Source organism: Musca autumnalis, unplaced genomic scaffold (genome assembly GCF_047663935.1).
Source record: "Musca autumnalis isolate F117 unplaced genomic scaffold, ASM4766393v1 scaffold_4, whole genome shotgun sequence".
In the NCBI taxonomy this organism is placed as follows: domain Eukaryota; kingdom Metazoa; phylum Arthropoda; class Insecta; order Diptera; family Muscidae; genus Musca; species Musca autumnalis.
Window position 1 is genome coordinate 186,522,785 of NW_027411977.1, and position 8,969 is coordinate 186,531,753.

Below are 8,969 nucleotides of genomic sequence, written 5' to 3' on the forward strand. Positions count from 1 at the left end.
TAGGTATAGCCCCCATATAAACGTACCTCCAGATTTTCGACATTTTGGTGATTTTACCCACATTTTCCAACCGATTTGGCTGTAATTTTGCATTTTGGGTTCTGAGTGAGCAACATACCTCCTTGCAAAAAATGTTCAGTATAGGTCCAAGTTTAGGTATAGCTCCCATATAAACGTACCTCCCGATTTTCGGAATTTTGACGATTTTACAGGCGAGGTGTAAGAGGAATAACTTAGCAGGTGGCAGATGGTGACAGCTGGACTTTTTTAATCGTAAACAAGAGACTTTTCCGTGCATTTAAAAAAATCGAGACTCACAAATGCTCACAACATTAGTAAAACTCAACATAAATTAACAGTAATTATATTAAAACAAGTATACAAAGGCTATAGTCAAACAGGGCCGACCATACGATACCCTACACCACTACCCTGCGAGTTAGCTTTCAGCAAATCACAGTTTCTTTTGGACAAATATTATTGTAAGAAACAAGTTTTTGGAGTCTGCAACCTTATCATATTAAGTTTAAATAACAATATAATAATAATACAAATAATCACAGAAGGGACAGGGCGTGCAGCACGATTCATATTACAGCAATAGTATGGGGCCTACTGCTTATCGCCGAGTCCGAAAGGCATGTCTTAAAACACCACCTGTAAAGAAGTTGTACATGGTTGAAATACTCAGAAAATGTCGCCAACTTTACTGAGGGGTATTTTGCCATCGTTGGAAATTTGGTGTTTGCTGGCCGGGAATCGAACGCCCGACCTTCAGCGTGCAAGGTGGGTGTGCAAACAATTGTACCATAAGTAATTTTGGAACGGACATTTAGTCTGGACTTAATTTTTTGCATATTTTGACATATTTGCTAAACCATATGCAAGACTTTGTGTCCTAAATATCCCATCGAATTGGCTGAAAGTTTGTATTAAGTATTCGTTCATCACAATTTTCGACCTGAAATCTATCGGTATAGGTCCAGGTCTTCATATAGCTCCCATAGAACCGTACCTCCCGATATCCGGTATTTTGAAGGTTGTGGCCTCAATATCAAACTGAAATGGCTGAGATTTTGTATTCAGTCTTCGTTGGAGGTAAAAAAAACGTTCCACCTGAAATTTGTCGTTATATGTCCACGTCTTCATATAGCTCCCATAACCAGAACCTACGGATTTTCTGTACTTTGAAGATTATGGTCACAATATCCCTCCGAATTGGCTAAAATTTGGTATTAAGTCTTCATTGGGGGTATTAAACTTTCCATCTGAAATTTGTCGGTATAGGTCTAGGCGTTCATATAGCTCCAAACAACGAAAGCTCCCCATTTTCGACATTTTGAAGATTGTGGCTCTGGATCAGCCAAGACCATCCATATACGTTAACGTATGTGAGAATAACAATCAGTCGTCGCTGAGCAGCCGACAAGTGAACATGTGCATGGGTATACGTATAATTTTAGTGGGGACAATGAACAAAACCGCACACACCCGCCACATGTTTACTGGTCACAGGTCTAGCAACCACTGAATGCTGATCAGCCAAGATCATCCATATACGTTAACGTGACTGCAAAAACAACATATTTTCTCTTTATTCTCATCTGTCGTGGTTTAGCAAAGGGAAGACTCGATCAGAGAGACTAATACACAAAATATTTTGAGCACCAACGATGCTGATACAAACTTTCTTGTGATTCTCTCACTACTTTACTCTCTTTTTTTACTTTGAGCATCAATGCTCTGGATCATTGATGCTCAAAATATTTTGCGCATTAGTCTCTCTGAGAGTGTCTTTCCTTTGCAAAACCACTACAGATGAGAATAAACTTTATTCTTTTTTTATTCTTTATTCAATAAAGAGTAAATATGTTGTTGTTGCATTCACGTTAACGTATATGCATGACCTTGGCTGCTCTGGATACAGACTTCTCTATTTTATTGACTTGTCTAAAGTGAATTTCAAACGGAAAAATGTACACATAAACATTTTAGAATATCATTTTGAAATATATGTAGCATACGAAAATGTGTGAAATATTAATCGGGGCCCTCCCATTGATATGAGAGAAGGCTCCATTGTCCCTACTGGTTTAGCAAAGGGAAGACTCGATCAGAGAGACTAATACACAAAATATTTTGAGCACCAACGATGCTGATACAAACTTTCTTGTGATTCTCTCACTACTTTACTCTCTTTTTTTACTTTGAGCATCAATGCTCTGGATCATTGATGCTCAAAATATTTTGCGCATTAGTCTCTCTGAGAGTGTCTTTCCTTTGCAAAACCACTACAGATGAGAATAAACTTTATTCTTTTTTTATTCTTTATTCAATAAAGAGTAAATATGTTGTTGTTGCATTCACGTTAACGTATATCAAGCTTTTTGTAGAAAATTAACTTATGTTGAAACTGAGGTATGAGGTATTGTAACTCGCGATCAGTTTCACTATACCATAACTTTTGACCGCATTTCGGTAAAATAAACTATTTTAGCCCGATTCACCGAGGGGTTTCTTAAAATAATAATTTGAGCGGAAGCTGTGGTCTTACTAATGTAAAAAAATCGGAAAAAATCGTTGAAGCAAACGAGTTTCATTATGTTATTTTCCAATTAGTGGTTTTACAACACAATGTAGAGCTTAATGCTCAAAGGAGAAGTTAAAGAGAACACTTCAGAGTTGAAGTTTTTAATGTATGATTTTTTAATATATCCACTGTATCTACCTCAAACGGATGCTGACATTTTGAAACGTGAAAAATGGGGTTTTTTGAATTTTTGCTCTAATCGGGACGCGCAGCTTGATTTCCCTAAAAGCTTATTATTTGATTGTAGTACTCGCGATTTCGCATTTTTAATGTATAGCATGAGGGTGTAGCCGTCACAGGATCACAGTAATCTGCGCCCAAACACGAAATTTTTGTGCATAAATTTTTCTCAAAAACCTATTTTTTTGGTTTAAAATTTACAAACGTCATTCGATATCCGTGGAAACCAGCGTAAATTTAGTTTTTTTACGTTCTGAATCTAACAAGCAACGACGCGTAAAAATCCACCCACTAGATCGGCGGATATGATACCCCTCAAATTTCGAAAATTTGCAAAAAATTATTTAGAAAATATCGCATATTAAAACGCGCTTTGGATGTGTCAGTTCTACTTAAATAAATAGATCGATACGCGTGTTTAAACTGCGCGAAAACAGATATTTAAAAACTCTTGTAAATCCAGAGATATAATAGATTTTTTCTAAAAATTGAGTGCGATGCTACATCCACGGTTCTTGATGGATCGCATTGAAACGGCATAGAATGATGTATTTTTTAATGGTGATTATTGAAATCGGATGCGCATAAAATGTAAATGAACTTCGCGGAAATTATGACCATTTTACTGTACTTTGCACCCTAATATGCAGCAGATGCTGCATCGTGGCCGCCAAATAGAATTTGACAAACTGTACATCAAAAAAGAGGGATTGATTCGCTGTGTTGGAAAATCGGATGCGCATCATGTCATTTTCACAATTGCGCGGTTTATATGCATCTCAAATGTTGTAATATTCAATATAACATTATTTTAACGTTATGCCACAATTGGAATTCCTTCTCAGTTAATATAAGGTTCTAATAATATTATCCAATAGGAAAACTATAAGCGAAAATTTTTTTACAACGGAATACCATCATTATTGCGTGAAATTTTGACGAAAATGCCGAAGAACTCAAACATTTTTTCTCCAACTTTTCCTATAAAACCACAAAAAAATAAAATTAGAATAATATGATTTTAATTTTTTCGTAATATGTTCTTCGTATTTTTGCAAATAACATGATTACTTTAGCTCCAACCTTCACAACTTAGGTTTCATTTTATTCCTCAAAATGTCTGGATGCTGTTATAATTTTTTTTATATATTTTTCGTAAGTATGAGCGCTATTGTTTCAAAAATATGTTTGTAAATACGTGAAATTATTTAACAAATTTGATTTTTCGCGAATCTATTGAGACTTTGCGATTATTTTTTGCTTCATCGCAAAGGTTACGAATTCAGTTAACGATAATAGGATATAACAGCTATCTATATTAAGCTGCGATTTTTTTAGAATTTTTTCTAATTATCATAATTAAAACGGTCATATCTTTTGCGCGCAACGATCAAAGTTATTAACGAAAACAGATTTGGAATGCTGATTTTTTTCTTAATCTATGCACCAAAAATCATTGATGTATTATTAAAATTTTTTTTTGATTTTTTTGAAATGGAAAAAACAATTTTAGAAATTTTTCCTAATATGCATGACCTTGGCTGCTCTGGATACAGACTTCTCTATTTTATTGACTTGTCTAAAGTGAATTTCAAACGGAAAAATGTACACATAAACATTTTAGAATATCATTTTGAAATATATGTAGCATACGAAAATGTGTGAAATATTAATCGGGGCCCTCCCATTGATATGAGAGAAGGCTCCATTGTCCCTACTGGGATGTTTGTGGAAAAATTATATACAGTACATTTTAAGAAATATTCTTAAATTTGACAATTGGCGTTGTTTAGGAATTTCTGCTACATCTTTAAATTTTGGACAATTGGACAGGTAATATGATAGGGTTCCACGCAATTTGTAAGAACTGGGAATTTGTCTGTCATGATAGAGACAATTTTTGCATGGGAGGAAGATGTGGTTCTCTTCACAAAACTCATTATATCTTAGGTAGTAGGTCCGTTATCAAGCACACATGTTATTGCAATTTTCATCAGAGGACTTTGCCGGTATATGGCCTCCAGGGATTCAAATATGGACGAAAAATAAAATGTTTTTATTTGGCATACAAAAGTAATGGTCCATTGCACCCGCTAAATAATATCAGATCATCATCAACAATTGTAGGCATTTTCTTCGACCTAAACCCCTACCTCGTGCAAAATTTCGTGACTATTGATCTGTAATTGCGACCTCTAGTATGCTTTTGATTACATTACAAGCAAAACACTGGATATATTAGGCTGTAACTCTGTTATCTGACTACATAAATCAACATAATTGGCATTAATTGAAAGGGCAAGAGTGGTCCTTCCCAATATTACCTATGTGGGCGGAATGTGTTGTCCAGGAATAAAGATATTACAGGTATATTAAAAGTTTTCACAATTTTCACATAAAAGTTGTGGTCCATTTAACCCTCTAAACATCATCCGATCCCCATCTCAAATTGCAAGCTTCTTCTTTGTCATATAATCTTACATTATTTAAAATTTCGAGGTGATCGGTCTATAATTGCGACAAACAGGGCCGCTACAAAATCGGATAAAAATTTAGTTTTTGGTCTATTTCACCCGCTAAATATTTCTCGATCATCACCAATAAGAATAGGGATCTATTCTGGCCTGAACCCGACCTCCATACAAAATTTCGTGACGATCGGTCCATAATTGCGGCCTGGAGCGTGTTTACAATTTATAATGGACAGACGGACGGACGGACAGACACACATCTCAAAATCGCTTTATCTCGTCGAGATATGAAGATCGGTATACCACATTGGGTGTCTCCGACGAATATTTCGCGGTGTTACATGAATTTTTACCAAAACAAACTTATAATACCCTTTTCACATTGTGGTGTAGGGTATAAATAGCAAAAAAAAATCATTTATAAAGAATTTATTTTTAATGAAGTTAGAAAACGAATTATGAATTTGTTTTTTCATAAAAATATTGTCAATGCCATCACCTACAAGTTACAGTTTGAAAATTACACATTTACCTCTCCAAATTTTTACAATTTTACTCATAATCTACGAATGCTTTGAGGATGTATTTTTCGTTTTTAAGGCCTCACATACAAATCACAGTTTCTTCGACTTAACTTGGCGTATAACTGATGTAAATTTACAAAAATAATGCTGGATGTTAAAAATTTGATATGTTTAGAGAATATTTATTTCAATCGCAATCAGATTTGTCGCCATCAATTTTTCGATTTTTGTCCACGGGCGGAACCACCGTGCACGGTGGTGAATTACATCTATAATTATATTAATAACGAATTATAACGATGTTTCCCAATAAAGTAGTACTTCTTCATCCCAAACAGCTACGTTATAGAGAAGTTTGACATTATATTCACGTCAAATATTTCAGGCTAATAATATTTTATCCATTATTTTCAGAATCAAAAAAATTATGTTATTTAGTGGTTATTGTTTAAAAATTCTTTCAATTTTCATGTTGTGCCTATTTTAAATTCTTCGTTCCTTTATTCCAATATTGAAGTAATACTGTTTTTAATACGCTTTTAACACATCATTAAATATTGTGCTGTATATTGATAGAACATTTCAGGAGTAATCACGCTTCAGAATAGTTTGAGATCCGTCGAAACTATATTTTCACTTTTAAATTTTAGCTATAAAATGTAACATTTTAAAGCCTATTAAGTAAAATTTAATATCTATTATAATATCGTACTAAATTTTGAATTTTTGCTACTACACTAAATATTGCTTCACACATCTATCGTTAAATTTGTCTCCCAAATGTACAGTTGGAATTTTTATTGATGCTAAAAAGCAGAAATTTTTGTATATCAAATGACTTCTCTCTTAATATTCTAATTTACATAAATTGAACAGTCTTCGTGTCGCTAAGATATGGAAATTCAAAAGTTGAAGGTTAAACAGAACACATAATTTTATGTCTATTTTCTAACTTCTGTCTGATTCTGGTTTTAACCAAGACAAAGAGCAAAACTTTGCCGCCAAATTATGGGCATTTACTTTCATTTCATTACCACACAGCTTCTATTGATACCAGCAGAAGCAGCAGCAGCAAATGTTGTTTGTCTCATAGATTTAAATTAGTTGGTTATCACACACACAACTTAACACAACTTATTCAATGCCCAATGTATACCCATGCTGTCTTTACCTTAACTATGAAATGGACTTTTATTTTATCAATATATATAAAATTGTGCTTAATGATCAATTTCGTACTTCTCTAACGCGTTTGCTTTGTTTTTGTCTATTGGCCAAGTGAATAATGATGACTAGACAAACAAATAACAAGACCTGAACTTCAAATTCTAAAATTATTATGTAAATTCATTTTGACCGGTCAGAAATACTTATGTACATACATACATATGTATGTGCGCATGTATGTGTATTGAAATAGTTCGAGGGCCGGCTCTTCACTTCAGCATGTTTTCGCCAATTTCTTACGCCATACTTACCAAAAATATTTAAGTTTATATGGCACATATATGTGTATGTGTGTATATGTAAGTGATCATAGGCCCATGAAGTTCAAGAACAAATTTTATCGCATGAAATGGGTGCCTGAGTTCATTAATCGTTAACAGGTTTCTTATTTCTTGTTAAGACAAGACAAGAAAAAAGAGATAATTCGAAAATAGCATGCTTGGTAAAAACTTCACCGTTTCGTCTTATGTAATTTTTCAAAATATCTATACGAGTGTGCTTTGTTTTCTTTAAGAATAAAAACTTGAAATTAGCTCAGTATTTGGAATCCACAAAAATGTTTAATATTTTTTCAGATTATAACAAAATTTGGATGCTGGAAAGGGTATATCAGATATGGCCTTATTGCGAGAAGCATATTTTAAAAACCGAATTTGCAAGATAGTTTCGGGAAAAATTCTCTTTTAAAAATCGCAGTTCCCTACAGGGCTGCCAGATTATTTTTATGGAAAATAGTCAAAATGACGATTTTTCAAATTAAAATCGTCAAATCTATTTTACAAAATCGTCAAAAATTAAAATGGAAATATTTAGTTATATTTAAATATATTTTTAATTCAAATAAACATTCGAGTATTCGAGTTAGTATTAGTAATCACTGATTACTAATCAGCATTAAATTAAATGATTTATTAAACGATTTTGTAAATAAATATTTGAGTTAACATTTTTAACAAGTCGTGTTTAATCAATGTGTCGAATCCTTATGAAAAGAATTTCGATACATATTTCGTTTGGTGAAGATTTACTTGGCTGAAAATACGTTTAACATTTGCTGGAGGATGTGGTAATACCTATCATTATTTTCTTTAAAAATTTTGTTATTATAGGAAAAACATATGAACCATCAACACGTTTCAAATTATATGTTAAAATGCGAAATCAATCCGTTTCATTATTTTCAAACATTTCCTTAAAATCCAAAAGCTTTAGTTCACGAAATTCTGAATACAATTGTTGCTTTTCTTCTTGTTGACAAAATGTAAAATTTCGTTAAAGATGTCGAAAAATCAATAAAACTATTTTCAAAATCAAATCTATTAAACTTTTAAAATTTCTGCCCAGTACAGAATCTACTATTGTTGAAATTTTGATATTTTGTTCCATTATAAATTTACCAAAAAATAGGAGATTATTGCACGTTCTGGAGCAGTGCAATTATATATTTTGCTTGTTTCCATTGAATTCAGTTTGGTTCTAGTTAAAAATTCATTTGCATATGGACCCAAACATATAGTACCATTGATGAAATCTGATACATAAAACATGTTCTGGCAAAATTTCAAGCTTCTACGTTCAAAAATAACGATTATTGTGATTATTGTTTAACTATTAATTTTTAAAATCAACTAAGTTTTTACAAATTCATATTTTACAGCATTTCTTATGACTGCATTAGCAAAATATCCATAAATCGTAATTTTTGGGTAAAAATCGTCAAATCGTCATTTATCATTTTTTGACCAAAATGACGTCAAATCTGGCAGCCGTGGTTCCCTATCAAATCAAATCTAGTGGCAACTACTTGTTTTATCACTGTTTAATGATATAAACATATTGGGTAATCTTTTTAAAATTTAGCAACGATACACTGATGTCGAAATATGCATGTAGTTAGGGCGACCCAAAAACATTTTTTTTTTTTTGGAACTCCTACCCCTAATTTTTTTCCATTTGATCCAAAAATGTATATATGAA